The following is a 9,612-nucleotide window of genomic DNA, read 5'->3' as shown; positions in this document are numbered from 1 at the left end:
ATCCCTCCAGCACCATTGATACTGTTCTCCCGTACCGGCCGGACCCTGCTGAATGCTCACCTATTTCTGCGATTGCTCAGCACGCCGAGAAATGCCGACAACTGGCCCGTTCTTTGACGTCTGCTCAACAGTGGCGCCAAAAAGAGCGCCATGACCTCAATCCTCCCCCTCACCCCTTCCCCGTCGACTCACTCGTGTGGCTTTGGGTCCCGCCTGTTGCTGCTCCTGGCCTTTCGTCCAAGCTGCTCCCGAAGTACCACGGGCCCCACCGCGTGGTTGCACAAACACCACCAGTGAACTACGTGGTCGAACCCATATCGCCATCTCCCGATCTCCATCGACGAGGACGAGAGACTGGACACATTGACGGGCTGAAGCAGTACTACGATCCGCCCACCTCTTCCTAGGTCGCCAGGATGGCTACTCTTCAATTCCGGGGGTGATTTTGAAGAAGAAGATCGGCAGGCTAAAAAGCCCCGTTGCCATCGCGTGGCTCGTACCCAGTTCGCTCGCTGGCTGCAGCTTCTCAGTCAAGAGTGAGCTCCACTACATTCCACGTCGCGCATACTTGGGAAGCCCCGATCTAGTGACTTGACGTACACACTGGATGAGGAACATTGCGAAAAAAATGGGACCTCATTCCAGAAGAAGTTGAGAAAGAGCAAACACTAGCAGGACTGCCATCTATCTCAATTTACTCAAATATCTTCATCTTATTATTGAAACTTGTATTAATCGCATATTATAGAGTTATAGCAATAAGTAACTTTATGTGCACATAATTGAAATAAGGCAACTGTTCTTTTACATTCAGTATCTTCCAGCAACCTCCATAAATTTGGAAATAAGTAAAAAATAAAATAAACGAATAAGATGGATCAGCAAATATGTATGTCCATTGCTAATAAACACATAGAACTTAATAAAGCTGAAATTTCACATGTCCATAAATTAAAGAATCAAGCTCGCAGAAAACATACAAGAATTAAAATACAATCAACTGCTGTCGTCTTGCAGCCACTGCCTCCTGCATAAGCAAGGCCAGCCGTTGGGAAAGTTGGCCCACTGGCCGCAGTGCCTGCCTGCCGCTCAACAGCAGCAACCACCCACTGGGTTGCTGCAGCCAGCCGGTCTACGCACTAGACAATGCCACAAAGAATCTAGAAAAAATCATTACATCAGCATCCATTCCAGCACAATCGGACAAGCACCTATTGAAAATTGACTGCAGAGTCAAGCACTGATACGACAAAGTGACCTGTTTAATGAAGGAATAATTTTGTTCCGCTCCTAATGTGAGGTGTGCAGTGCGCAAGCCTTAAAGCTAAGTGACCAGTACAATACGTGATTCTGGACGCCCCAAGCACTTGGTTGTAATGGCGCACAACTGTATGTATTACTCAAATTCCCACATGTTCATCCAAAAACGCTCTCGATTTTAGTTTGAAGAGATGCAGAAAAGGCAAATGCTTTGTGCATTATTGTTCTTTTCTCGGTTGGAACTCTGAATCGTCTATGTCATGGCACATATTTTTGTTGTTGTTTTTCATTTAGTTCCGCAAACAAATATCAATACCACTTCTATATTTAAGCTACACCATGGCTGGAATGTTCATGCATGACATATTGATGAGTTTGGAATTGTGAATGAGGAAGCGATGAAGAGATGTCTTTGGAGTTAGTGGGACGGTGAAAACATGGAAGGCAGAGGTGGCGGAGGAAGCTGCCTTAGCACTGGCAATAGCCTCCACGGAAGCCAACATCGTAGTAAGCGACTGCAAGACAGCAGTCAAGAACTATGCAGAAGGAAGAATCTCGCCGGAAGCACTCCGAATTTTAAACAACTTTCGTGAAGCTCGCGATATTCACATTATATGGGCACCCGCACATTCCTCCCTTCCCGGGAACGAAATAGCGCACAACCTGGCTCGAGAACTGACAGGCCGAGCAGGTGACACGCAACAAATACTGGGAACGGAGAGAGACCGGATGACCAGCTTTAACGAGATCACCGAACACTATAAATTAGGAAGGGCCCATTTCCCCCCGGCACACTCCTCGTTAAATAGACGGCAAGCGACGGCATGGCGCCTCTTACAAACAGGTACATATCCGAACCCGGTGGCCTACCACCGCTACTACCCGGGCCTTTACACGGATAGATGTAGGTTCTGTGAAGAAAGGGCGGACCTACAACACATGGTATGGGCTTGTCCTCGTACACTCATACAGAATAAAATAATTAAAACCGGAGAGCAGTGGGAGACCGCGTTGCTCAGCTGTGCACCGGAAGACCAACGCAAGGCAATCCAGCAGGCCAAAGATGCCGCCAGGGCCCAAGGGCTCGAGGCCGTCATTTAGGTAGAGGCCTAGGTCTCAAATCTGATGTGCACAAATAAAGTTTATTCCTCCTCCTCCTCCTCCACTGGTTGCACTTTGTTGCAATTATGAAGCACGTCTTATTTTGTTATAGCGCAAGCTTGACAAGGACAAAAGAAGGCACATCTGACACACACAGCGCTGTGTGTCAGATGTGCCTTCTTTTCTACTTGTCAAGCTTGCGCTAAAACAAAATAAGATATGCCGTACCAACAAGCCCCTATTGCTATCCTTATGAAACACGTTGTGGACATTATATAAAATTAGGTATTCAAGGATTGTGAAATGTCATACTGTCAACATGTCTAACGTTTCCATGACTCCTTGAACAAGGTGCAAACTTCAAATTTGGTAGAAATAGGCACAACCATAGGTGTATTGTGTGGCAATTCTTACCGGTACCTGCCTTAATTACAAACGATGTAAATCATTATTGAACCTTTTTTTCTTTTCTTTTTTCAACAGTTTGCTGCGTCCGAGTTCGAGTTCTGCAGTGTCCTCAATAAACTAAGCAAAACATAGTGTTCATATCTTAATAAAATTATGCGTATTTTATAGGCGATCTGCAGGCTAAATTTAAAATATCTACATGTTATCTATCGGTTTATGTACAGCCTTTGCAAATAATTATGAATGCAAAGGGTCCAGAGCATTGCAGCCATGTTTTGCAAACACCAAACAATTTACCGTGCTACATAGGAGAAAATGTTACCCACATGAAGTTTTATGCGAATGGGGAGAACAATCAGAGTCAGCATGTGCGATCAAATGTGTGTGGCCCAGTTACAGCCTATGTGATAGATTTGTTTAGCTAATACTTGAAAGCGTGTTGCCAAGGTTTTAAGAGAATAAGTCGTATGCGGCATCAGTTTAATGTGCGTGATTTATTTACAGAGAACTTGTCCTATTTGTGGAACTGCTCAAAAGAAACAGCTTCAGGGGAAACTGCAACGCCTCAAGATTTTGCTGTGTCACTGATGGCAAGAGCCCATTTAGTCGCATTGTGCGCTCTCTGCTCGGCCCATACGTGGGGTGAAAACTCGGAGCCCCGCAGCACAGAGCTCCACTCTTCTGCGGTACAGCTCTGTGGGCCTCTCTGTAACGACGGGAATACCCAGAGCATGTGTTCTAAGTCATTTCTTGTCGCGATCCACCCGGGTTCATGAATGAGGGAGGGCTCGAGGCACCCTCCGTTAGACAGACGCTCCGCTGCGTGGTGGTGATGAACGATGACTGACCGCCGAGCAGCTGTGCTCGCTGGTGCTTATTGGTGCTGTGGCCAATGTTGCCTACCGAGCCTGACAGACAACCAAGCCTGGCGGGCCAACGAAAATTATGCCCGAGGGGGCATCACATGCTTGTTACTGTTCTCTGTCCACAGCTCGGGTCTACCGGACTAACAGCATCTGGATTGATGCAGTGCAATAAAGTCAACTTTAGATACGATCCTGTCTAAAGCATGTGCAATGTGATGGCTTGCAGTATGTTTACCTTACCGGGGGGGGGGGGGGGGCAGGGAGTGTAGACTCTCCGGCCAAAGTCGCAGAGCTTAGTTAACTCGTTAAAGGGGGCAAGAGTGTCTCCGGGCTTGACAAGCCCAGGTTCAGCCGGACATCGACTCGCATTCGCGTACGCGCGGTGGGTTAGTGCGCGCGCTTGGACGTGTACGATGTCGTTGAGGTTCTGGAGAGAATCCAGCTGAGAGTCGAGATGTGCCGGGAGCCACGTGAAAGTATATGGACAGATAACTCTCTTTAGCGTTGATGATTCTATGTGCATATTCGTCGATGGAGCCCGAGGTGAATGCCCTGACCTCCGTCCTTGAGTCAGCGAAGATTTCTGTTCTCTCTTCGTATAGGAGTGTCAAAGCGATCGCTGCCTGCTCCGCATTAGCCAGTATGGAACCTCTGATGGAGGCCGCGCAAGTGACCTTTCCTTCGTGGTTGACTACCGTTGCGACGAAGCCCGATGTGCGCCCATACGGAGCCGTGTGAGGCGATTCCTTGTTCTTCCGGAGCAGTGCCACTGGCAGAGCTCCGCGTGTGGATGCATTGTGTTGCGGACGTACGTTTATTGGGAAAAGGAGCAACCATGATGCACATTTGCACATTTACGTTCCTCCACTACAGTGGGGCTGACTCCCAAGACCGCGAGAATCTACCTCCCCGCGGGGGTGCTGGAGAGATATAATATTGGAGCCATTTCTTGAGCTTGGATGATTTCGCCGAGTGTTATGTACACACATATGGAGAAGGCGCTCCGTGATGGCATTTACCGGAACTTTCTTGATACTCTTACGGATTAGCAAATTCAATTTGTCCTTTTCGGGTGTGCACCACTTCTCATTGCAGCCGCGTAGACGATGTGGCTCATGAGGAATACGTCGACGAGTCTGAGGAGATTATCCTCCTTCAGACCTCCTCTCTTGTTGGAGATTCTAATGATCAGGCCGATCATGCACTCTGCATTTGTCGTGATTTTCCTGAGCATGGTAATGTTGCCTCCGCTAGACTCAATGAGCATTCCGAGGAACGGTAGAGTATCTACCCTAGGAATGTTGGCACAGGTCTCGTATAGGTTGAAGCCTGGCCTAGGTTGAGTTTCGACACGGATTCTATATCTTTGCGATACGTTATCGAAGGCCTTCTCCAAGTCGAGGCTGATAATACCTCGCACGTCCCTCGCATCGTTGTCTATGATCTTAGCCTTGATGAGTTTCATAGCTTCTTGTGTCGACACGCCTGCTCTGAAGCCCACCATGCTATGGGCTTGGCTATGTGAAGGTGAATTACGTGGTCCGTTACGTTTTCGACACAGGAGGTGAGGGAAATCGGTCCGAGATGGCACAAGTTCAGAGGTTTGCCGGGCTTGGGCATTAGTATTACAACGACTTCTTTCCAGCCCCGGGAAACATTGCGCGTCTTCCAGGTCTTGTTGATTTCTTCTGTGAGCCAGTCTATGGAGTCATCTTCTAACTTCATGAGGGCCTTATTTGTGACATGGTGGGGCCCCGGTGCAGACCTGGTATGGAGACTTTGTAAGGCCTCCCTAGCCTCGTAAGATTTGAAAGGAGCGTCCAGCTCGGGGCACAATCTACGCCTTTACGTAGGGTAGTCGTTGTACGCAGCCGTACCCAGTGGGAGATACCTTCAGGCCAGGCTGTCCGGGAATTTCGGCACGTCTCCTTTTCGAGTGGCCTCGTGCATGATTGTCTCCACCAGTTTCCTCTGCTTCGACCAAGTATTGGTTTCGTCTAGCCGGTGCTTTAGGAGATTCCACTTAGCACCCACCCCCATTTGTCCGTACACGGAGTTGCATATCTCGCCCCACTGCTTTTTGCTTAGTAACTGACAGTGCTCCTCTATGGCACTGTTAAACTTCGCTTTCTTTTCCTAAGCCACAGATTTAGCTTTTGTTCTTTCTTCGTAATGGTTATCTATTCCTTTGCTTTGAGAACGTATGTCAGCCTTTCGACTTCGAGGTCAGTCGGGACCTTCTTGCGAATAACGGCAGAGAAGCTACATATGTTATATTGCGTCACACGGGACTTGCGAAGTAATAAAATTTATCAAGTTTGATCCCGATTGAAAGCACCGTGCCTGACTTCGGTATAAAATTGCCTACGCGATGCAGTATACCCGACGTGATTGCCAAAAAAATACTGGTGCTCACCCTTGCTTTTGCGACGTTTATTAACGTCTTACCTCGTCAACCACCTGGCAGAAAGGGCCCACATATGCTCGTCACCGTGCAGGTGCCATCAAATTGTAGGATGTGGCCACGAAGGCCGGGCAGGTGGCCTCCACCCATGGTGCTGCAATTATGAAGAGCATTCTCAACATCGCGAGCAACCAAATCACTCCTCGCAAGCACCGGAAACTGCGGTGGCATCTCAGCGCCAGAAGAAAATATCCTTCGTCCAAAACATCTGTCAGTGCCCGGCTTCCTTTGTGGCCGAGCCCTCTGGGTTCAATAGGGCAGCGAACTCGTTCCACAAATGCAGCTTTTGCTCAACCTAAATCTTTGGGCTCATCCAGAATGATGCCATCCCGAGGAATAGACGTCTCTTCATGCAGGCGACGAACAACTCTCATTTTGTGCTGAAACGTGCAGGCCCAGTCTGACGTTCTTGTGGGATGACATAACGGCGGATCGCTAGCCAGCAAAGCAAAAGTTATGCACATCACACGCATTGTGGCAATCAGGAGGTTGTGGCCAAGTACTACACCAGGGTGGCCAATCCTACTCTGGTGAGGGAGTGCGCGTTACAGGTTCTGGTCACCGCAATCAGGCGACACTCCAGGCCTGTTTGTGCAATTTTATCAACACGCGGATTTTATTTTATCCGGTCGAAAATTGCCGGCACCGGGATTCGAACCACGGACCTCTTGCACGCGAGGCGGGTGCTCTACCCCTACGCCACCGCTGCGCTCTATACCATACACTATACTAATGGGCGACTTTAATGCCAAGGTAGGCAAGACGCAGGCTGGAGACAAGGCAGTGGGGGAATATGGCATAGGCACTAGGAATAGCAGGGGAGAGTTATTAGTAGAGTTTGCGAAACAGAATAATATGCGGATAATGAAAACCTTCTTCCGTAAGCGCGTTAACCGAAAGTGGACGTGGACGAGCCCGAACGGGGAGACTAGAAATGAAATAGATTTCATACTCTGCGCTAAACCTGGCATCATACAAGATGTGGACGTGCTCGGCAAGGTGCGCTGCACATGACCACAGGATGGTAAGAACTCGAATTAGCCTAGACCTGAGGAGGGAACGGAAGAAACTGGTACATAAGAAGCCGATCAATGAGTTAGCAGTAAGAGGGAAAATAGAGGAATTCCAGATCAAGCTACAGAACAAGTATTCGGCTTTAACTCAGGAAGAGGACCTTAGTGTTGAAGCAATGAACGACAACCATGTGGGCATCATTAAGGAGTGTGCAATGGAAGTCGGTGGTAACTCCGTTAGGCAGGATACGAGTAAAATATCTCAGCAGACGAAAGATCTGATCAAGAAACGCCAATGTATGAAAGCCTCTAGCCCTACAGCTAGAATAGAACTGGCAGAACTTTCGAAGTTAATCAACAAGCGTAAAACAGATGGCAAAAGGAAGTATAATATGGATAGAATTGAACATGCTCTGAGGAACGGAAGACGCCTAAAAGCAGTAAAGAAGAACTTGGAATTCGCAAGGATAGATGTATGCAAAAGAGTACGCATTTGGGCTGGTTGGTTCATGATTACGAGCAATAAAAACAGCGCTGAACGACGGGACGAGTGAAGGGACACAGACAACGGCGCTGACTAACAACCAAAGTGTGTTTATTCCGTCAGTCAGGATGTATATGCTCCGCCGCTATCTGAAACCACAGAATCTACAGGATAAAGCATGCGCAGGGGCAATGCAATTAATGTGATAAGAAGGCAATCTCCTTTGGAAGGAGAGAAATGGACGGGAGGCTTACACATGCATCACCAATAACGTGAATGCGGAAAGCTTCGGATATAAGGCGTGCGCGGTCATCACGATATTTTGACGGATAGGTTACACCTTCGAAGGATGGCTTGCAGCCGCATTCATTGCAATGTAGTGACCACAGTGACCACAGTGTAGTGAGCACAGACAGAGGTTTGTTGCTGACTGTTGTGACTGTGTGGTTTACAAGATCCCTCTTTCATGCAAGCGTTTTTATATCGGCCAAACGGGGCATTGCATCAACGACCGCATGCGCGAGCACTTCAACAAATTTCAGAAACGGGCAAAAGATACTCAGTTGTCACTACATTGCAATGAATGCGGCTGCAAGCCATCCTTCGAAGGTGTAACCTATCTGTCAAAATATCGTGATGACCGCGCACGCCTTATATCCGAAGCCTTCCACATTCACGTCAGTGGTGATGCATGTGTAAGCCTCCCGTCCATTTCTCTCCTTCCAAAGGAGATTGCCTTCTTATCACATTAATTGCATTCCCCCTGCGCATGCCCTATCCTGTAGATTCTGTGGTTTCAGATAGCGGCGGAGCATATATATGCTGACTGACGGAATAAACACACTTTGGTTGTTAGTCAGCGCCGTTGTCTGTGTCCCTTCACTTGTCCCGTCGTTTAGCGCTGTTTTTATTACTCGTAATCTAGATGTATGCGTTAGGATACAAATCCGGCAATATCATTACTAATATGGATGAGATAGTTCAAGTGGCTGAGGAGTTCTATAGCGATTTCTACAGTACCAGTGACACCCACGACGGTAATGGAAGAAATAATAGTCCAGAAGAATTTGAAGTCCCACAAATAACGCCGCAAAAACTAAAGAAAGCCTTGGAAGCCACGGAGAGGGGGAAGGCAGCTGGGGAAGATCAGGTAACAGCAGATTTTCTGAAGGATGGTAGACAGATTGTTCTAGAGAAACTGGCCACCCTGTATACGCAATGCCTGATGACCTCGAGCATACCGGAATCTTGGAAGAACGCTAACATAATCCTAATCCATAAGACAGGGAACGCCAAAGACTTGAAAAAAAATAGACCGATCAGCTTACTGTCAGTTGCCTACAAACTATTTACTAAGGTAATCGCAAATAGAATCAGGAACACCTTAGACTTCTGTCAAGCAAAGGACCAGGCAGGATTCCGTAAAAGCTACTCAACAATAGACCATATTCATACTATCAATCAGGTGATAGAGAATTATGCGGAATATTACCAACCCTTATATATAGCTTTCATTGATTACGAGAAAGCATTTGATCCTGTCGAGACCTCAGCAGTCATGGAGGCATTACGGAACCAGGGTGTAGACGAGCCGTATGTAAAAATACTGAAAGATATCTATTGCGGCTCCACAGCCGCCATAGTCCTCCATAAAGAAAGCAACAAAATCCTAATAAAGAAAGGCGTCAGGCAGGGACGTACTATGTCTCCAATGCTATTCACAGTGTGTTTACAGGAGGTATTCAGAGACCTGGATTGGGCAGAATTGGGGATAAAAGTTAATGGAGAATATCTTAGTAACTTACGATTTACTGATGATATTGCCTTGCTTAGTAACTTAGGGGACCAATTGCAATGCATGCTCAGTGACCTGGAGAGGCAAAGAAGAAGAGTGGGTCTAAAAATTAATCTGCAGAAAACTAGAGTAATGTTGAATAGTCTCGGAAGAGAACAACAATTTACAATAGGTAGCGAGGCACTGGAAGTGGTAAGGGAATTCATCTACTTAGGGCAGGT

The sequence above is a fragment of the Dermacentor albipictus genome, unplaced genomic scaffold (genome assembly GCF_038994185.2).
Source record: "Dermacentor albipictus isolate Rhodes 1998 colony unplaced genomic scaffold, USDA_Dalb.pri_finalv2 scaffold_18, whole genome shotgun sequence".
Classification (NCBI taxonomy): Eukaryota; Metazoa; Arthropoda; class Arachnida; order Ixodida; family Ixodidae; genus Dermacentor; species Dermacentor albipictus.
The sequence above is the reverse complement of the archived record's forward strand: the minus strand, read 5'-3'. Positions refer to the sequence as shown.